Genomic DNA, 20,045 nt, shown 5'->3' with positions numbered 1-20,045 from the left:
ACCTATAATCGGTCTTCTCACAAAAACATCTGTAGCTTCTGAACCGTTTGACCTACAAATTCGTATGACCACTCCCTGGAAAGGGGAGACCCTCACGAACACGGTGGTGTTCCCACTTTGTCTCTACGTCCCCCACAAGTGTCAGGGGACCCGTCTGAAGTCGGAACCCTTTATGTGCCAACTTCTGTTTGTAGAATCCAAAATCTTTGGGCAACAAACTAATGTGACCCCACTTGTCACAATGTTCTCAGTTTTGCCCTACGTTCCCCACAAGTGTCACGGGACTAATCTGAAGGTAACAGGTACTGATTAAAATGATAGATTTTTTAACCAGGGACCTCTCGCAACCTAAGCCATAATCGTACACTAACACCAACGATCCGTTTGGTCAAATAATTTTCACTTTCCACAAAAATGACGGTCAGGATATGAATCGATGTCTCCATGTTGCTAGTGAGCTTCACATAGCATTGGTGGTATAGTAGTGAGCATAGCTGCCTTCCAAGCAGTTGACCCGGGTTTGATTCCCGGCCAATGCAGAGCATGACATATTCACTAGTTTTAGGGGCTGGGTGTAATTTCAAGTCTATTACATTGGAATCAATCTTCGTGGAAGTACGATTTGCTCTTACTTTTTGCAGGTTTTCTAAATGAAGTGCGACATTGAGCCAACTAGTGAATATCACAATAGATTAGCTGTCCATCGCCTAAACCATTCAGCCACCTCGTCCTGCGCCCAAGAGGTGGCTGTTTGCGACCAGTGGCCTGAGATCTGCCTGTCTGAGCTTGTTAAAAGATCTGCAAAAGGGCTCATCCGAGATTTGAACCCGGGACCTCTCGCACCCTAAGCGAGAATCATACCCCTAGACCAACGAGCCTTACACAATAACAAAATAGTTTTGCTTTCTGCGGCAATGACAATGAGGATATCCATTGTTCTTGTCCATGGTGCTTGGAAAGATTGAACCTCATGTGAGTGTTTGTGCTATACTTGTGAGCATAGCAGTCTTCCAAACTGTTGACCAGGCTTCAGTTCAAATCTTTTGTATTTCATCTGCTGTGTTTTTCACATTCTGTCTTCTTAAGCCGCGACAGCAAACTGATGATGAGTGTTGACAAATGAATATTGAGCAAAATGAGATCAATTAATATTTTAAAAGAGAAACTGAAAAAATAAAACTTCAAAAAGAATGGAGCTCATTTATTTTGAGTTGACTGATGCATCAGTACGTGAATCAAAGTAAACGAATGTAAAAAATACCCATTCAAATCGATCAGTTTTCAACTAGAGAGATTGAGATGTGTCGTATCTGTCTCAAGCCTCCATAACTGTTTCTGTTACACCTCCACATCTGCAATGAAAGGTGGTGGATCTAGAGCGGTGTTAGTCAAACCATGAGACATACCTATAATCGGTCTTCTCACAAAAACATCTGTAGCTTCTGAACCGTTTGACCTACAAATTCGTATGACCACTCCCTGGAAAGGGGAGACCCTCACGAACACGGTGGTGTTCTCAATTTATCTCTACGTCCCCCACAAGTGTCAGGGGACCCGTCTGAAGTCGGAACCCTTTATGTGCCAACTTCTGTTTGTAGAATCCAAAATCTTTGGGCAACAAACTAATGTGACCCCACTTGTCACAATGTTCTCAGTTTTGCCCTACGTTCCCCACAAGTGTCACGGGACTAATCTGAAGGTAACAGGTACTGATTAAAATGATAGATTTTTTAACCAGGGACCTCTCGCAACCTAAGCCATAATCGTACACTAACACCAACGATCCGTTTGGTCAAATAATTTTCACTTTCCACAAAAATGACGGTCAGGATATGAATCGATGTCTCCATGTTGCTAGTGAGCTTCACATAGCATTGGTGGTATAGTGGTGAGCATAGCTGCCTTCCAAGCAGTTGACCCGGGTTTGATTCCCGGCCAATGCAGAGCATGACATATTCACTAGTTTTAGGGGCTGGGTGTAATTTCAAGTCTATTACATTGGAATCAATCTTCGTGGAAGTACGATTTGCTCTTACTTTTTGCAGGTTTTCTAAATGAAGTGCGACATTGAGCCAACTAGTGAATATCACAATAGATTAGCTGTCCATCGCCTAAACCATTCAGCCACCTCGTCCTGCGCCCAAGAGGTGGCTGTTTGCGACCAGTGGCCTGAGATCTGCCTGTCTGAGCTTGTTAAAAGATCTGCAAAAGGGCTCATCCGGGATTTGAACCCGGGACCTCTCGCACCCTAAGCGAGAATCATACCCCTAGACCAACGAGCCTTACACAATAACAAAATAGTTTTGCTTTCTGCGGCAATGACAATGAGGATATCCATTGTTCTTGTCCATGGTGCTTGGAAAGATTGAACCTCATGTGAGTGTTTGTGCTATACTTGTGAGCATAGCAGTCTTCCAAACTGTTGACCAGGCTTCAGTTCAAATCTTTTGTATTTCATCTGCTGTGTTTTTCACATTCTGTCTTCTTAAGCCGCGACAGCAAACTGATGATGAGTGTTGACAAATGAATATTGAGCAAAATGAGATCAATTAATATTTTAAAAGAGAAACTGAAAAAATAAAACTTCAAAAAGAATGGAGCTCATTTATTTTGAGTTGACTGATGCATCAGTACGTGAATCAAAGTAAACGAATGTAAAAAATACCCATTCAAATCGATCAGTTTTCAACCAGAGAGATTGAGATGTGTCGTATCTGTCTCAAGCCTCCATAACTGTTTCTGTTACACCTCCACATCTGCAATGAAAGGTGGTGGATCTAGAGCGGTGTTAGTCAAACCATGAGACATACCTATAATCGGTCTTCTCACAAAAACATCTGTAGCTTCTGAACCGTTTGACCTACAAATTCGTATGACCACTCCCTGGAAAGGGGAGACCCTCACGAACACGGTGGTGTTCCCACTTTGTCTCTACGTCCCCCACAAGTGTCAGGGGACCCGTCTGAAGTCGGAACCCTTTATGTGCCAACTTCTGTTTGTAGAATCCAAAATCTTTGGGCAACAAACTAATGTGACCCCACTTGTCACAATGTTCTCAGTTTTGCCCTACGTTCCCCACAAGTGTCACGGGACTAATCTGAAGGTAACAGGTACTGATTAAAATGATAGATTTTTTAACCAGGGACCTCTCGCAACCTAAGCCATAATCGTACACTAACACCAACGATCCGTTTGGTCAAATAATTTTCACTTTCCACAAAAATGACGGTCAGGATATGAATCGATGTCTCCATGTTGCTAGTGAGCTTCACATAGCATTGGTGGTATAGTGGTGAGCATAGCTGCCTTCCAAGCAGTTGACCCGGGTTTGATTCCCGGCCAATGCAGAGCATGACATATTCACTAGTTTTAGGGGCTGGGTGTAATTTCAAGTCTATTACATTGGAATCAATCTTCGTGGAAGTACGATTTGCTCTTACTTTTTGCAGGTTTTCTAAATGAAGTGCGACATTGAGCCAACTAGTGAATATCACAATAGATTAGCTGTCCATCGCCTAAACCATTCAGCCACCTCGTCCTGCGCCCAAGAGGTGGCTGTTTGCGACCAGTGGCCTGAGATCTGCCTGTCTGAGCTTGTTAAAAGATCTGCAAAAGGGCTCATCCGGGATTTGAACCCGGGACCTCTCGCACCCTAAGCGAGAATCATACCCCTAGACCAACGAGCCTTACACAATAACAAAATAGTTTTGCTTTCTGCGGCAATGACAATGAGGATATCCATTGTTCTTGTCCATGGTGCTTGGAAAGATTGAACCTCATGTGAGTGTTTGTGCTATACTTGTGAGCATAGCAGTCTTCCAAACTGTTGACCAGGCTTCAGTTCAAATCTTTTGTATTTCATCTGCTGTGTTTTTCACATTCTGTCTTCTTAAGCCGCGACAGCAAACTGATGATGAGTGTTGACAAATGAATATTGAGCAAAATGAGATCAATTAATATTTTAAAAGAGAAACTGAAAAAATAAAACTTCAAAAAGAATGGAGCTCATTTATTTTGAGTTGACTGATGCATCAGTACGTGAATCAAAGTAAACGAATGTAAAAAATACCCATTCAAATCGATCAGTTTTCAACTAGAGAGATTGAGATGTGTCGTATCTGTCTCAAGCCTCCATAACTGTTTCTGTTACACCTCCACATCTGCAATGAAAGGTGGTGGATCTAGAGCGGTGTTAGTCAAACCATGAGACATACCTATAATCGGTCTTCTCACAAAAACATCTGTAGCTTCTGAACCGTTTGACCTACAAATTCGTATGACCACTCCCTGGAAAGGGGAGACCCTCACGAACACGGTGGTGTTCCCACTTTGTCTCTACGTCCCCCACAAGTGTCAGGGGACCCGTCTGAAGTCGGAACCCTTTATGTGCCAACTTCTGTTTGTAGAATCCAAAATCTTTGGGCAACAAACTAATGTGACCCCACTTGTCACAATGTTCTCAGTTTTGCCCTACGTTCCCCACAAGTGTCACGGGACTAATCTGAAGGTAACAGGTACTGATTAAAATGATAGATTTTTTAACCAGGGACCTCTCGCAACCTAAGCCATAATCGTACACTAACACCAACGATCCGTTTGGTCAAATAATTTTCACTTTCCACAAAAATGACGGTCAGGATATGAATCGATGTCTCCATGTTGCTAGTGAGCTTCACATAGCATTGGTGGTATAGTAGTGAGCATAGCTGCCTTCCAAGCAGTTGACCCGGGTTTGATTCCCGGCCAATGCAGAGCATGACATATTCACTAGTTTTAGGGGCTGGGTGTAATTTCAAGTCTATTACATTGGAATCAATCTTCGTGGAAGTACGATTTGCTCTTACTTTTTGCAGGTTTTCTAAATGAAGTGCGACATTGAGCCAACTAGTGAATATCACAATAGATTAGCTGTCCATCGCCTAAACCATTCAGCCACCTCGTCCTGCGCCCAAGAGGTGGCTGTTTGCGACCAGTGGCCTGAGATCTGCCTGTCTGAGCTTGTTAAAAGATCTGCAAAAGGGCTCATCCGAGATTTGAACCCGGGACCTCTCGCACCCTAAGCGAGAATCATACCCCTAGACCAACGAGCCTTACACAATAACAAAATAGTTTTGCTTTCTGCGGCAATGACAATGAGGATATCCATTGTTCTTGTCCATGGTGCTTGGAAAGATTGAACCTCATGTGAGTGTTTGTGCTATACTTGTGAGCATAGCAGTCTTCCAAACTGTTGACCAGGCTTCAGTTCAAATCTTTTGTATTTCATCTGCTGTGTTTTTCACATTCTGTCTTCTTAAGCCGCGACAGCAAACTGATGATGAGTGTTGACAAATGAATATTGAGCAAAATGAGATCAATTAATATTTTAAAAGAGAAACTGAAAAAATAAAACTTCAAAAAGAATGGAGCTCATTTATTTTGAGTTGACTGATGCATCAGTACGTGAATCAAAGTAAACGAATGTAAAAAATACCCATTCAAATCGATCAGTTTTCAACTAGAGAGATTGAGATGTGTCGTATCTGTCTCAAGCCTCCATAACTGTTTCTGTTACACCTCCACATCTGCAATGAAAGGTGGTGGATCTAGAGCGGTGTTAGTCAAACCATGAGACATACCTATAATCGGTCTTCTCACAAAAACATCTGTAGCTTCTGAACCGTTTGACCTACAAATTCGTATGACCACTCCCTGGAAAGGGGAGACCCTCACGAACACGGTGGTGTTCCCACTTTGTCTCTACGTCCCCCACAAGTGTCAGGGGACCCGTCTGAAGTCGGAACCCTTTATGTGCCAACTTCTGTTTGTAGAATCCAAAATCTTTGGGCAACAAACTAATGTGACCCCACTTGTCACAATGTTCTCAGTTTTGCCCTACGTTCCCCACAAGTGTCACGGGACTAATCTGAAGGTAACAGGTACTGATTAAAATGATAGATTTTTTAACCAGGGACCTCTCGCAACCTAAGCCATAATCGTACACTAACACCAACGATCCGTTTGGTCAAATAATTTTCACTTTCCACAAAAATGACGGTCAGGATATGAATCGATGTCTCCATGTTGCTAGTGAGCTTCACATAGCATTGGTGGTATAGTAGTGAGCATAGCTGCCTTCCAAGCAGTTGACCCGGGTTTGATTCCCGGCCAATGCAGAGCATGACATATTCACTAGTTTTAGGGGCTGGGTGTAATTTCAAGTCTATTACATTGGAATCAATCTTCGTGGAAGTACGATTTGCTCTTACTTTTTGCAGGTTTTCTAAATGAAGTGCGACATTGAGCCAACTAGTGAATATCACAATAGATTAGCTGTCCATCGCCTAAACCATTCAGCCACCTCGTCCTGCGCCCAAGAGGTGGCTGTTTGCGACCAGTGGCCTGAGATCTGCCTGTCTGAGCTTGTTAAAAGATCTGCAAAAGGGCTCATCCGAGATTTGAACCCGGGACCTCTCGCACCCTAAGCGAGAATCATACCCCTAGACCAACGAGCCTTACACAATAACAAAATAGTTTTGCTTTCTGCGGCAATGACAATGAGGATATCCATTGTTCTTGTCCATGGTGCTTGGAAAGATTGAACCTCATGTGAGTGTTTGTGCTATACTTGTGAGCATAGCAGTCTTCCAAACTGTTGACCAGGCTTCAGTTCAAATCTTTTGTATTTCATCTGCTGTGTTTTTCACATTCTGTCTTCTTAAGCCGCGACAGCAAACTGATGATGAGTGTTGACAAATGAATATTGAGCAAAATGAGATCAATTAATATTTTAAAAGAGAAACTGAAAAAATAAAACTTCAAAAAGAATGGAGCTCATTTATTTTGAGTTGACTGATGCATCAGTACGTGAATCAAAGTAAACGAATGTAAAAAATACCCATTCAAATCGATCAGTTTTCAACTAGAGAGATTGAGATGTGTCGTATCTGTCTCAAGCCTCCATAACTGTTTCTGTTACACCTCCACATCTGCAATGAAAGGTGGTGGATCTAGAGCGGTGTTAGTCAAACCATGAGACATACCTATAATCGGTCTTCTCACAAAAACATCTGTAGCTTCTGAACCGTTTGACCTACAAATTCGTATGACCACTCCCTGGAAAGGGGAGACCCTCACGAACACGGTGGTGTTCTCAATTTATCTCTACGTCCCCCACAAGTGTCAGGGGACCCGTCTGAAGTCGGAACCCTTTATGTGCCAACTTCTGTTTGTAGAATCCAAAATCTTTGGGCAACAAACTAATGTGACCCCACTTGTCACAATGTTCTCAGTTTTGCCCTACGTTCCCCACAAGTGTCACGGGACTAATCTGAAGGTAACAGGTACTGATTAAAATGATAGATTTTTTAACCAGGGACCTCTCGCAACCTAAGCCATAATCGTACACTAACACCAACGATCCGTTTGGTCAAATAATTTTCACTTTCCACAAAAATGACGGTCAGGATATGAATCGATGTCTCCATGTTGCTAGTGAGCTTCACATAGCATTGGTGGTATAGTGGTGAGCATAGCTGCCTTCCAAGCAGTTGACCCGGGTTTGATTCCCGGCCAATGCAGAGCATGACATATTCACTAGTTTTAGGGGCTGGGTGTAATTTCAAGTCTATTACATTGGAATCAATCTTCGTGGAAGTACGATTTGCTCTTACTTTTTGCAGGTTTTCTAAATGAAGTGCGACATTGAGCCAACTAGTGAATATCACAATAGATTAGCTGTCCATCGCCTAAACCATTCAGCCACCTCGTCCTGCGCCCAAGAGGTGGCTGTTTGCGACCAGTGGCCTGAGATCTGCCTGTCTGAGCTTGTTAAAAGATCTGCAAAAGGGCTCATCCGGGATTTGAACCCGGGACCTCTCGCACCCTAAGCGAGAATCATACCCCTAGACCAACGAGCCTTACACAATAACAAAATAGTTTTGCTTTCTGCGGCAATGACAATGAGGATATCCATTGTTCTTGTCCATGGTGCTTGGAAAGATTGAACCTCATGTGAGTGTTTGTGCTATACTTGTGAGCATAGCAGTCTTCCAAACTGTTGACCAGGCTTCAGTTCAAATCTTTTGTATTTCATCTGCTGTGTTTTTCACATTCTGTCTTCTTAAGCCGCGACAGCAAACTGATGATGAGTGTTGACAAATGAATATTGAGCAAAATGAGATCAATTAATATTTTAAAAGAGAAACTGAAAAAATAAAACTTCAAAAAGAATGGAGCTCATTTATTTTGAGTTGACTGATGCATCAGTACGTGAATCAAAGTAAACGAATGTAAAAAATACCCATTCAAATCGATCAGTTTTCAACCAGAGAGATTGAGATGTGTCGTATCTGTCTCAAGCCTCCATAACTGTTTCTGTTACACCTCCACATCTGCAATGAAAGGTGGTGGATCTAGAGCGGTGTTAGTCAAACCATGAGACATACCTATAATCGGTCTTCTCACAAAAACATCTGTAGCTTCTGAACCGTTTGACCTACAAATTCGTATGACCACTCCCTGGAAAGGGGAGACCCTCACGAACACGGTGGTGTTCCCACTTTGTCTCTACGTCCCCCACAAGTGTCAGGGGACCCGTCTGAAGTCGGAACCCTTTATGTGCCAACTTCTGTTTGTAGAATCCAAAATCTTTGGGCAACAAACTAATGTGACCCCACTTGTCACAATGTTCTCAGTTTTGCCCTACGTTCCCCACAAGTGTCACGGGACTAATCTGAAGGTAACAGGTACTGATTAAAATGATAGATTTTTTAACCAGGGACCTCTCGCAACCTAAGCCATAATCGTACACTAACACCAACGATCCGTTTGGTCAAATAATTTTCACTTTCCACAAAAATGACGGTCAGGATATGAATCGATGTCTCCATGTTGCTAGTGAGCTTCACATAGCATTGGTGGTATAGTGGTGAGCATAGCTGCCTTCCAAGCAGTTGACCCGGGTTTGATTCCCGGCCAATGCAGAGCATGACATATTCACTAGTTTTAGGGGCTGGGTGTAATTTCAAGTCTATTACATTGGAATCAATCTTCGTGGAAGTACGATTTGCTCTTACTTTTTGCAGGTTTTCTAAATGAAGTGCGACATTGAGCCAACTAGTGAATATCACAATAGATTAGCTGTCCATCGCCTAAACCATTCAGCCACCTCGTCCTGCGCCCAAGAGGTGGCTGTTTGCGACCAGTGGCCTGAGATCTGCCTGTCTGAGCTTGTTAAAAGATCTGCAAAAGGGCTCATCCGGGATTTGAACCCGGGACCTCTCGCACCCTAAGCGAGAATCATACCCCTAGACCAACGAGCCTTACACAATAACAAAATAGTTTTGCTTTCTGCGGCAATGACAATGAGGATATCCATTGTTCTTGTCCATGGTGCTTGGAAAGATTGAACCTCATGTGAGTGTTTGTGCTATACTTGTGAGCATAGCAGTCTTCCAAACTGTTGACCAGGCTTCAGTTCAAATCTTTTGTATTTCATCTGCTGTGTTTTTCACATTCTGTCTTCTTAAGCCGCGACAGCAAACTGATGATGAGTGTTGACAAATGAATATTGAGCAAAATGAGATCAATTAATATTTTAAAAGAGAAACTGAAAAAATAAAACTTCAAAAAGAATGGAGCTCATTTATTTTGAGTTGACTGATGCATCAGTACGTGAATCAAAGTAAACGAATGTAAAAAATACCCATTCAAATCGATCAGTTTTCAACTAGAGAGATTGAGATGTGTCGTATCTGTCTCAAGCCTCCATAACTGTTTCTGTTACACCTCCACATCTGCAATGAAAGGTGGTGGATCTAGAGCGGTGTTAGTCAAACCATGAGACATACCTATAATCGGTCTTCTCACAAAAACATCTGTAGCTTCTGAACCGTTTGACCTACAAATTCGTATGACCACTCCCTGGAAAGGGGAGACCCTCACGAACACGGTGGTGTTCTCAATTTATCTCTACGTCCCCCACAAGTGTCAGGGGACCCGTCTGAAGTCGGAACCCTTTATGTGCCAACTTCTGTTTGTAGAATCCAAAATCTTTGGGCAACAAACTAATGTGACCCCACTTGTCACAATGTTCTCAGTTTTGCCCTACGTTCCCCACAAGTGTCACGGGACTAATCTGAAGGTAACAGGTACTGATTAAAATGATAGATTTTTTAACCAGGGACCTCTCGCAACCTAAGCCATAATCGTACACTAACACCAACGATCCGTTTGGTCAAATAATTTTCACTTTCCACAAAAATGACGGTCAGGATATGAATCGATGTCTCCATGTTGCTAGTGAGCTTCACATAGCATTGGTGGTATAGTGGTGAGCATAGCTGCCTTCCAAGCAGTTGACCCGGGTTTGATTCCCGGCCAATGCAGAGCATGACATATTCACTAGTTTTAGGGGCTGGGTGTAATTTCAAGTCTATTACATTGGAATCAATCTTCGTGGAAGTACGATTTGCTCTTACTTTTTGCAGGTTTTCTAAATGAAGTGCGACATTGAGCCAACTAGTGAATATCACAATAGATTAGCTGTCCATCGCCTAAACCATTCAGCCACCTCGTCCTGCGCCCAAGAGGTGGCTGTTTGCGACCAGTGGCCTGAGATCTGCCTGTCTGAGCTTGTTAAAAGATCTGCAAAAGGGCTCATCCGGGATTTGAACCCGGGACCTCTCGCACCCTAAGCGAGAATCATACCCCTAGACCAACGAGCCTTACACAATAACAAAATAGTTTTGCTTTCTGCGGCAATGACAATGAGGATATCCATTGTTCTTGTCCATGGTGCTTGGAAAGATTGAACCTCATGTGAGTGTTTGTGCTATACTTGTGAGCATAGCAGTCTTCCAAACTGTTGACCAGGCTTCAGTTCAAATCTTTTGTATTTCATCTGCTGTGTTTTTCACATTCTGTCTTCTTAAGCCGCGACAGCAAACTGATGATGAGTGTTGACAAATGAATATTGAGCAAAATGAGATCAATTAATATTTTAAAAGAGAAACTGAAAAAATAAAACTTCAAAAAGAATGGAGCTCATTTATTTTGAGTTGACTGATGCATCAGTACGTGAATCAAAGTAAACGAATGTAAAAAATACCCATTCAAATCGATCAGTTTTCAACCAGAGAGATTGAGATGTGTCGTATCTGTCTCAAGCCTCCATAACTGTTTCTGTTACACCTCCACATCTGCAATGAAAGGTGGTGGATCTAGAGCGGTGTTAGTCAAACCATGAGACATACCTATAATCGGTCTTCTCACAAAAACATCTGTAGCTTCTGAACCGTTTGACCTACAAATTCGTATGACCACTCCCTGGAAAGGGGAGACCCTCACGAACACGGTGGTGTTCCCACTTTGTCTCTACGTCCCCCACAAGTGTCAGGGGACCCGTCTGAAGTCGGAACCCTTTATGTGCCAACTTCTGTTTGTAGAATCCAAAATCTTTGGGCAACAAACTAATGTGACCCCACTTGTCACAATGTTCTCAGTTTTGCCCTACGTTCCCCACAAGTGTCACGGGACTAATCTGAAGGTAACAGGTACTGATTAAAATGATAGATTTTTTAACCAGGGACCTCTCGCAACCTAAGCCATAATCGTACACTAACACCAACGATCCGTTTGGTCAAATAATTTTCACTTTCCACAAAAATGACGGTCAGGATATGAATCGATGTCTCCATGTTGCTAGTGAGCTTCACATAGCATTGGTGGTATAGTGGTGAGCATAGCTGCCTTCCAAGCAGTTGACCCGGGTTTGATTCCCGGCCAATGCAGAGCATGACATATTCACTAGTTTTAGGGGCTGGGTGTAATTTCAAGTCTATTACATTGGAATCAATCTTCGTGGAAGTACGATTTGCTCTTACTTTTTGCAGGTTTTCTAAATGAAGTGCGACATTGAGCCAACTAGTGAATATCACAATAGATTAGCTGTCCATCGCCTAAACCATTCAGCCACCTCGTCCTGCGCCCAAGAGGTGGCTGTTTGCGACCAGTGGCCTGAGATCTGCCTGTCTGAGCTTGTTAAAAGATCTGCAAAAGGGCTCATCCGGGATTTGAACCCGGGACCTCTCGCACCCTAAGCGAGAATCATACCCCTAGACCAACGAGCCTTACACAATAACAAAATAGTTTTGCTTTCTGCGGCAATGACAATGAGGATATCCATTGTTCTTGTCCATGGTGCTTGGAAAGATTGAACCTCATGTGAGTGTTTGTGCTATACTTGTGAGCATAGCAGTCTTCCAAACTGTTGACCAGGCTTCAGTTCAAATCTTTTGTATTTCATCTGCTGTGTTTTTCACATTCTGTCTTCTTAAGCCGCGACAGCAAACTGATGATGAGTGTTGACAAATGAATATTGAGCAAAATGAGATCAATTAATATTTTAAAAGAGAAACTGAAAAAATAAAACTTCAAAAAGAATGGAGCTCATTTATTTTGAGTTGACTGATGCATCAGTACGTGAATCAAAGTAAACGAATGTAAAAAATACCCATTCAAATCGATCAGTTTTCAACTAGAGAGATTGAGATGTGTCGTATCTGTCTCAAGCCTCCATAACTGTTTCTGTTACACCTCCACATCTGCAATGAAAGGTGGTGGATCTAGAGCGGTGTTAGTCAAACCATGAGACATACCTATAATCGGTCTTCTCACAAAAACATCTGTAGCTTCTGAACCGTTTGACCTACAAATTCGTATGACCACTCCCTGGAAAGGGGAGACCCTCACGAACACGGTGGTGTTCCCACTTTGTCTCTACGTCCCCCACAAGTGTCAGGGGACCCGTCTGAAGTCGGAACCCTTTATGTGCCAACTTCTGTTTGTAGAATCCAAAATCTTTGGGCAACAAACTAATGTGACCCCACTTGTCACAATGTTCTCAGTTTTGCCCTACGTTCCCCACAAGTGTCACGGGACTAATCTGAAGGTAACAGGTACTGATTAAAATGATAGATTTTTTAACCAGGGACCTCTCGCAACCTAAGCCATAATCGTACACTAACACCAACGATCCGTTTGGTCAAATAATTTTCACTTTCCACAAAAATGACGGTCAGGATATGAATCGATGTCTCCATGTTGCTAGTGAGCTTCACATAGCATTGGTGGTATAGTAGTGAGCATAGCTGCCTTCCAAGCAGTTGACCCGGGTTTGATTCCCGGCCAATGCAGAGCATGACATATTCACTAGTTTTAGGGGCTGGGTGTAATTTCAAGTCTATTACATTGGAATCAATCTTCGTGGAAGTACGATTTGCTCTTACTTTTTGCAGGTTTTCTAAATGAAGTGCGACATTGAGCCAACTAGTGAATATCACAATAGATTAGCTGTCCATCGCCTAAACCATTCAGCCACCTCGTCCTGCGCCCAAGAGGTGGCTGTTTGCGACCAGTGGCCTGAGATCTGCCTGTCTGAGCTTGTTAAAAGATCTGCAAAAGGGCTCATCCGAGATTTGAACCCGGGACCTCTCGCACCCTAAGCGAGAATCATACCCCTAGACCAACGAGCCTTACACAATAACAAAATAGTTTTGCTTTCTGCGGCAATGACAATGAGGATATCCATTGTTCTTGTCCATGGTGCTTGGAAAGATTGAACCTCATGTGAGTGTTTGTGCTATACTTGTGAGCATAGCAGTCTTCCAAACTGTTGACCAGGCTTCAGTTCAAATCTTTTGTATTTCATCTGCTGTGTTTTTCACATTCTGTCTTCTTAAGCCGCGACAGCAAACTGATGATGAGTGTTGACAAATGAATATTGAGCAAAATGAGATCAATTAATATTTTAAAAGAGAAACTGAAAAAATAAAACTTCAAAAAGAATGGAGCTCATTTATTTTGAGTTGACTGATGCATCAGTACGTGAATCAAAGTAAACGAATGTAAAAAATACCCATTCAAATCGATCAGTTTTCAACTAGAGAGATTGAGATGTGTCGTATCTGTCTCAAGCCTCCATAACTGTTTCTGTTACACCTCCACATCTGCAATGAAAGGTGGTGGATCTAGAGCGGTGTTAGTCAAACCATGAGACATACCTATAATCGGTCTTCTCACAAAAACATCTGTAGCTTCTGAACCGTTTGACCTACAAATTCGTATGACCACTCCCTGGAAAGGGGAGACCCTCACGAACACGGTGGTGTTCTCAATTTATCTCTACGTCCCCCACAAGTGTCAGGGGACCCGTCTGAAGTCGGAACCCTTTATGTGCCAACTTCTGTTTGTAGAATCCAAAATCTTTGGGCAACAAACTAATGTGACCCCACTTGTCACAATGTTCTCAGTTTTGCCCTACGTTCCCCACAAGTGTCACGGGACTAATCTGAAGGTAACAGGTACTGATTAAAATGATAGATTTTTTAACCAGGGACCTCTCGCAACCTAAGCCATAATCGTACACTAACACCAACGATCCGTTTGGTCAAATAATTTTCACTTTCCACAAAAATGACGGTCAGGATATGAATCGATGTCTCCATGTTGCTAGTGAGCTTCACATAGCATTGGTGGTATAGTGGTGAGCATAGCTGCCTTCCAAGCAGTTGACCCGGGTTTGATTCCCGGCCAATGCAGAGCATGACATATTCACTAGTTTTAGGGGCTGGGTGTAATTTCAAGTCTATTACATTGGAATCAATCTTCGTGGAAGTACGATTTGCTCTTACTTTTTGCAGGTTTTCTAAATGAAGTGCGACATTGAGCCAACTAGTGAATATCACAATAGATTAGCTGTCCATCGCCTAAACCATTCAGCCACCTCGTCCTGCGCCCAAGAGGTGGCTGTTTGCGACCAGTGGCCTGAGATCTGCCTGTCTGAGCTTGTTAAAAGATCTGCAAAAGGGCTCATCCGGGATTTGAACCCGGGACCTCTCGCACCCTAAGCGAGAATCATACCCCTAGACCAACGAGCCTTACACAATAACAAAATAGTTTTGCTTTCTGCGGCAATGACAATGAGGATATCCATTGTTCTTGTCCATGGTGCTTGGAAAGATTGAACCTCATGTGAGTGTTTGTGCTATACTTGTGAGCATAGCAGTCTTCCAAACTGTTGACCAGGCTTCAGTTCAAATCTTTTGTATTTCATCTGCTGTGTTATTCACATTCTGTCTTCTTAAGCCGCGACAGCAAACTGATGATGAGTGTTGACAAATGAATATTGAGCAAAATGAGATCAATTAATATTTTAAAAGAGAAACTGAAAAAATAAAACTTCAAAAAGAATGGAGCTCATTTATTTTGAGTTGACTGATGCATCAGTACGTGAATCAAAGTAAACGAATGTAAAAAATACCCATTCAAATCGATCAGTTTTCAACTAGAGAGATTGAGATGTGTCGTATCTGTCTCAAGCCTCCATAACTGTTTCTGTTACACCTCCACATCTGCAATGAAAGGTGGTGGATCTAGAGCGGTGTTAGTCAAACCATGAGATACCTATAATCGGTCTTCTCACAAAAACATCTGTAGCTTCTGAACCGTTTGACCTACAAATTCGTATGACCACTCCCTGGAAAGGGGAGACCCTCACGAACACGGTGGTGTTCCCACTTTGTCTCTACGTCCCCCACAAGTGTCAGGGGACCCGTCTGAAGTCGGAACCCTTTATGTGCCAACTTCTGTTTGTAGAATCCAAAATCTTTGGGCAACAAACTAATGTGACCCCACTTGTCACAATGTTCTCAGTTTTGCCCTACGTTCCCCACAAGTGTCACGGGACTAATCTGAAGGTAACAGGTACTGATTAAAATGATAGATTTTTTAACCAGGGACCTCTCGCAACCTAAGCCATAATCGTACACTAACACCAACGATCCGTTTGGTCAAATAATTTTCACTTTCCACAAAAATGACGGTCAGGATATGAATCGATGTCTCCATGTTGCTAGTGAGCTTCACATAGCATTGGTGGTATAGTGGTGAGCATAGCTGCCTTCCAAGCAGTTGACCCGGGTTTGATTCCCGGCCAATGCAGAGCATGACATATTCACTAGTTTTAGGGGCTGGGTGTAATTTCAAGTCTATTACATTGGAATCAATCTTCGTGGAAGTACGATTTGCTCTTACTTTTTGCAGGTTTTCTAAATGAAGTGCGACATTGAGCCAACTAGTGAATATCACAATAGATTAGCTGTCCATCGCCTAAACCATTCAGCCACCTCGTCCTGCGCCCAAGAGGTGGCTGTTTGCGACCAGTGGCCTGAGATCTGCCTGTCTGAGCTTGTTAAAAGATCTGCAAAAGGGTTCATCCGAGATTTGAACCCGGGACCTCTCGCACCCTAAGCGAGAATCATACCCCTAGACCAACGAGCCTTACACAATAACAAAATAGTTTTGCTTTCTGCGGCAATGACAATGAGGATATCCATTGTTCTTGTCCATGGTGCTTGGAAAGATTGAACCTCATGTGAGTGTTTGTGCTATACTTGTGAGCATAGCAGTCTTCCAAACTGTTGACCAGGCTTCAGTTCAAATCTTTTGTATTTCATCTGCTGTGTTTTTCACATTCTGTCTTCTTAAGCCGCGACAGCAAACTGATGATGAGTGTTGACAAATGAATATTGAGCAAAATGAGATCAATTAATATTTTAAAAGAGAAACTGAAAAAATAAAACTTCAAAAAGAATGGAGCTCATTTATTTTGAGTTGACTGATGCATCAGTACGTGAATCAAAGTAAACGAATGTAAAAAATACCCATTCAAATCGATCAGTTTTCAACTAGAGAGATTGAGATGTGTCGTATCTGTCTCAAGCCTCCATAACTGTTTCTGTTACACCTCCACATCTGCAATGAAAGGTGGTGGATCTAGAGCGGTGTTAGTCAAACCATGAGACATACCTATAATCGGTCTTCTCACAAAAACATCTGTAGCTTCTGAACCGTTTGACCTACAAATTCGTATGACCACTCCCTGGAAAGGGGAGACCCTCACGAACACGGTGGTGTTCTCAATTTAACTCTACGTCCCCCACAAGTGTCAGGGGACCCGTCTGAAGTCGGAACCCTTTATGTGCCAACTTCTGTTTGTAGAATCCAAAATCTTTGGGCAACAAACTAATGTGACCCCACTTGTCACAATGTTCTCAGTTTTGCCCTACGTTCCCCACAAGTGTCACGGGACTAATCTGAAGGTAACAGGTACTGATTAAAATGATAGATTTTTTAACCAGGGACCTCTCGCAACCTAAGCCATAATCGTACACTAACACCAACGATCCGTTTGGTCAAATAATTTTCACTTTCCACAAAAATGACGGTCAGGATATGAATCGATGTCTCCATGTTGCTAGTGAGCTTCACATAGCATTGGTGGTATAGTGGTGAGCATAGCTGCCTTCCAAGCAGTTGACCCGGGTTTGATTCCCGGCCAATGCAGAGCATGACATATTCACTAGTTTTAGGGGCTGGGTGTAATTTCAAGTCTATTACATTGGAATCAATCTTCGTGGAAGTACGATTTGCTCTTACTTTTTGCAGGTTTTCTAAATGAAGTGCGACATTGAGCCAACTAGTGAATATCACAATAGATTAGCTGTCCATCGCCTAAACCATTCAGCCACCTCGTCCTGCGCCCAAGAGGTGGCTGTTTGCGACCAGTGGCCTGAGATCTGCCTGTCTGAGCTTGTTAAAAGATCTGCAAAAGGGCTCATCCGAGATTTGAACCCGGGACCTCTCGCACCCTAAGCGAGAATCATACCCCTAGACCAACGAGCCTTACACAATAACAAAATAGTTTTGCTTTCTGCGGCAATGACAATGAGGATATCCATTGTTCTTGTCCATGGTGCTTGGAAAGATTGAACCTCATGTGAGTGTTTGTGCTATACTTGTGAGCATAGCAGTCTTCCAAACTGTTGACCAGGCTTCAGTTCAAATCTTTTGTATTTCATCTGCTGTGTTTTTCACATTCTGTCTTCTTAAGCCGCGACAGCAAACTGATGATGAGTGTTGACAAATGAATATTGAGCAAAATGAGATCAATTAATATTTTAAAAGAGAAACTGAAAAAATAAAACTTCAAAAAGAATGGAGCTCATTTATTTTGAGTTGACTGATGCATCAGTACGTGAATCAAAGTAAACGAATGTAAAAAATACCCATTCAAATCGATCAGTTTTCAACTAGAGAGATTGAGATGTGTCGTATCTGTCTCAAGCCTCCATAACTGTTTCTGTTACACCTCCACATCTGCAATGAAAGGTGGTGGATCTAGAGCGGTGTTAGTCAAACCATGAGACATACCTATAATCGGTCTTCTCACAAAAACATCTGTAGCTTCTGAACCGTTTGACCTACAAATTCGTATGACCACTCCCTGGAAAGGGGAGACCCTCACGAACACGGTGGTGTTCTCAATTTATCTCTACGTCCCCCACAAGTGTCAGGGGACCCGTCTGAAGTCGGAACCCTTTATGTGCCAACTTCTGTTTGTAGAATCCAAAATCTTTGGGCAACAAACTAATGTGACCCCACTTGTCACAATGTTCTCAGTTTTGCCCTACGTTCCCCACAAGTGTCACGGGACTAATCTGAAGGTAACAGGTACTGATTAAAATGATAGATTTTTTAACCAGGGACCTCTCGCAACCTAAGCCATAATCGTACACTAACACCAACGATCCGTTTGGTCAAATAATTTTCACTTTCCACAAAAATGACGGTCAGGATATGAATCGATGTCTCCATGTTGCTAGTGAGCTTCACATAGCATTGGTGGTATAGTGGTGAGCATAGCTGCCTTCCAAGCAGTTGACCCGGGTTTGATTCCCGGCCAATGCAGAGCATGACATATTCACTAGTTTTAGGGGCTGGGTGTAATTTCAAGTCTATTACATTGGAATCAATCTTCGTGGAAGTACGATTTGCTCTTACTTTTTGCAGGTTTTCTAAATGAAGTGCGACATTGAGCCAACTAGTGAATATCACAATAGATTAGCTGTCCATCGCCTAAACCATTCAGCCACCTCGTCCTGCGCCCAAGAGGTGGCTGTTTGCGACCAGTGGCCTGAGATCTGCCTGTCTGAGCTTGTTAAAAGATCTGCAAAAGGGCTCATCCGGGATTTGAACCCGGGACCTCTCGCACCCTAAGCGAGAATCATACCCCTAGACCAACGAGCCTTACACAATAACAAAATAGTTTTGCTTTCTGCGGCAATGACAATGAGGATATCCATTGTTCTTGTCCATGGTGCTTGGAAAGATTGAACCTCATGTGAGTGTTTGTGCTATACTTGTGAGCATAGCAGTCTTCCAAACTGTTGACCAGGCTTCAGTTCAAATCTTTTGTATTTCATCTGCTGTGTTTTTCACATTCTGTCTTCTTAAGCCGCGACAGCAAACTGATGATGAGTGTTGACAAATGAATATTGAGCAAAATGAGATCAATTAATATTTTAAAAGAGAAACTGAAAAAATAAAACTTCAAAAAGAATGGAGCTCATTTATTTTGAGTTGACTGATGCATCAGTACGTGAATCAAAGTAAACGAATGTAAAAAATACCCATTCAAATCGATCAGTTTTCAACCAGAGAGATTGAGATGTGTCGTATCTGTCTCAAGCCTCCATAACTGTTTCTGTTACACCTCCACATCTGCAATGAAAGGTGGTGGATCTAGAGCGGTGTTAGTCAAACCATGAGACATACCTATAATCGGTCTTCTCACAAAAACATCTGTAGCTTCTGAACCGTTTGACCTACAAATTCGTATGACCACTCCCTGGAAAGGGGAGACCCTCACGAACACGGTGGTGTTCCCACTTTGTCTCTACGTCCCCCACAAGTGTCAGGGGACCCGTCTGAAGTCGGAACCCTTTATGTGCCAACTTCTGTTTGTAGAATCCAAAATCTTTGGGCAACAAACTAATGTGACCCCACTTGTCACAATGTTCTCAGTTTTGCCCTACGTTCCCCACAAGTGTCACGGGACTAATCTGAAGGTAACAGGTACTGATTAAAATGATAGATTTTTTAACCAGGGACCTCTCGCAACCTAAGCCATAATCGTACACTAACACCAACGATCCGTTTGGTCA

The 20,045-nt window shown here is 42.7% G+C and overlaps 23 non-coding genes across 23 annotated transcripts; 10 read left to right on the top strand and 13 right to left on the bottom strand.

Moving 5' to 3' along the window:
* Positions 1–806: 806 nt before the first annotated feature.
* On the bottom strand, positions 807–878 carry trnap-agg (transfer RNA proline (anticodon AGG)). Its single transcript has one exon. It is a non-coding gene; the product is annotated as a tRNA-Pro (tRNA).
* A 993-nt stretch (positions 879–1,871) lies between these two features.
* trnag-ucc (transfer RNA glycine (anticodon UCC)) lies at positions 1,872–1,943 on the top strand. The gene has a single exon. It is a non-coding gene; the product is annotated as a tRNA-Gly (tRNA).
* Positions 1,944–2,210: 267 nt separating this feature from the next.
* Positions 2,211–2,282, bottom strand: trnap-agg (transfer RNA proline (anticodon AGG)). Its single transcript has one exon. It is a non-coding gene; the product is annotated as a tRNA-Pro (tRNA).
* A 993-nt stretch (positions 2,283–3,275) lies between these two features.
* Positions 3,276–3,347, top strand: trnag-ucc (transfer RNA glycine (anticodon UCC)). Its single transcript has one exon. It is a non-coding gene; the product is annotated as a tRNA-Gly (tRNA).
* A 267-nt stretch (positions 3,348–3,614) lies between these two features.
* trnap-agg (transfer RNA proline (anticodon AGG)) lies at positions 3,615–3,686 on the bottom strand. The gene has a single exon. It is a non-coding gene; the product is annotated as a tRNA-Pro (tRNA).
* A 1,332-nt stretch (positions 3,687–5,018) lies between these two features.
* trnap-agg (transfer RNA proline (anticodon AGG)) lies at positions 5,019–5,090 on the bottom strand. Its single transcript has one exon. It is a non-coding gene; the product is annotated as a tRNA-Pro (tRNA).
* Positions 5,091–6,422: 1,332 nt separating this feature from the next.
* On the bottom strand, positions 6,423–6,494 carry trnap-agg (transfer RNA proline (anticodon AGG)). Its single transcript has one exon. It is a non-coding gene; the product is annotated as a tRNA-Pro (tRNA).
* A 993-nt stretch (positions 6,495–7,487) lies between these two features.
* Positions 7,488–7,559, top strand: trnag-ucc (transfer RNA glycine (anticodon UCC)). Its single transcript has one exon. It is a non-coding gene; the product is annotated as a tRNA-Gly (tRNA).
* Positions 7,560–7,826: 267 nt separating this feature from the next.
* On the bottom strand, positions 7,827–7,898 carry trnap-agg (transfer RNA proline (anticodon AGG)). The gene has a single exon. It is a non-coding gene; the product is annotated as a tRNA-Pro (tRNA).
* Positions 7,899–8,891: 993 nt separating this feature from the next.
* trnag-ucc (transfer RNA glycine (anticodon UCC)) lies at positions 8,892–8,963 on the top strand. The gene has a single exon. It is a non-coding gene; the product is annotated as a tRNA-Gly (tRNA).
* A 267-nt stretch (positions 8,964–9,230) lies between these two features.
* trnap-agg (transfer RNA proline (anticodon AGG)) lies at positions 9,231–9,302 on the bottom strand. Its single transcript has one exon. It is a non-coding gene; the product is annotated as a tRNA-Pro (tRNA).
* Positions 9,303–10,295: 993 nt separating this feature from the next.
* On the top strand, positions 10,296–10,367 carry trnag-ucc (transfer RNA glycine (anticodon UCC)). The gene has a single exon. It is a non-coding gene; the product is annotated as a tRNA-Gly (tRNA).
* A 267-nt stretch (positions 10,368–10,634) lies between these two features.
* Positions 10,635–10,706, bottom strand: trnap-agg (transfer RNA proline (anticodon AGG)). Its single transcript has one exon. It is a non-coding gene; the product is annotated as a tRNA-Pro (tRNA).
* Positions 10,707–11,699: 993 nt separating this feature from the next.
* trnag-ucc (transfer RNA glycine (anticodon UCC)) lies at positions 11,700–11,771 on the top strand. The gene has a single exon. It is a non-coding gene; the product is annotated as a tRNA-Gly (tRNA).
* Positions 11,772–12,038: 267 nt separating this feature from the next.
* trnap-agg (transfer RNA proline (anticodon AGG)) lies at positions 12,039–12,110 on the bottom strand. Its single transcript has one exon. It is a non-coding gene; the product is annotated as a tRNA-Pro (tRNA).
* A 1,332-nt stretch (positions 12,111–13,442) lies between these two features.
* On the bottom strand, positions 13,443–13,514 carry trnap-agg (transfer RNA proline (anticodon AGG)). The gene has a single exon. It is a non-coding gene; the product is annotated as a tRNA-Pro (tRNA).
* Positions 13,515–14,507: 993 nt separating this feature from the next.
* trnag-ucc (transfer RNA glycine (anticodon UCC)) lies at positions 14,508–14,579 on the top strand. Its single transcript has one exon. It is a non-coding gene; the product is annotated as a tRNA-Gly (tRNA).
* Positions 14,580–14,846: 267 nt separating this feature from the next.
* trnap-agg (transfer RNA proline (anticodon AGG)) lies at positions 14,847–14,918 on the bottom strand. The gene has a single exon. It is a non-coding gene; the product is annotated as a tRNA-Pro (tRNA).
* A 991-nt stretch (positions 14,919–15,909) lies between these two features.
* trnag-ucc (transfer RNA glycine (anticodon UCC)) lies at positions 15,910–15,981 on the top strand. Its single transcript has one exon. It is a non-coding gene; the product is annotated as a tRNA-Gly (tRNA).
* Positions 15,982–17,313: 1,332 nt separating this feature from the next.
* On the top strand, positions 17,314–17,385 carry trnag-ucc (transfer RNA glycine (anticodon UCC)). Its single transcript has one exon. It is a non-coding gene; the product is annotated as a tRNA-Gly (tRNA).
* A 267-nt stretch (positions 17,386–17,652) lies between these two features.
* trnap-agg (transfer RNA proline (anticodon AGG)) lies at positions 17,653–17,724 on the bottom strand. The gene has a single exon. It is a non-coding gene; the product is annotated as a tRNA-Pro (tRNA).
* Positions 17,725–18,717: 993 nt separating this feature from the next.
* On the top strand, positions 18,718–18,789 carry trnag-ucc (transfer RNA glycine (anticodon UCC)). Its single transcript has one exon. It is a non-coding gene; the product is annotated as a tRNA-Gly (tRNA).
* A 267-nt stretch (positions 18,790–19,056) lies between these two features.
* trnap-agg (transfer RNA proline (anticodon AGG)) lies at positions 19,057–19,128 on the bottom strand. The gene has a single exon. It is a non-coding gene; the product is annotated as a tRNA-Pro (tRNA).
* Between the last annotated feature and the right edge of the window lie 917 nt (positions 19,129–20,045).

The sequence above is a fragment of the Salmo salar genome, unplaced genomic scaffold, assembly GCF_965601325.2.
Source record: "Salmo salar unplaced genomic scaffold, fSalSal1 ptg000135l, whole genome shotgun sequence".
Lineage (NCBI taxonomy): Eukaryota > Metazoa > Chordata > Actinopteri > Salmoniformes > Salmonidae > Salmo > Salmo salar.
This window is presented reverse-complemented; position numbering and strand designations above follow the sequence as displayed.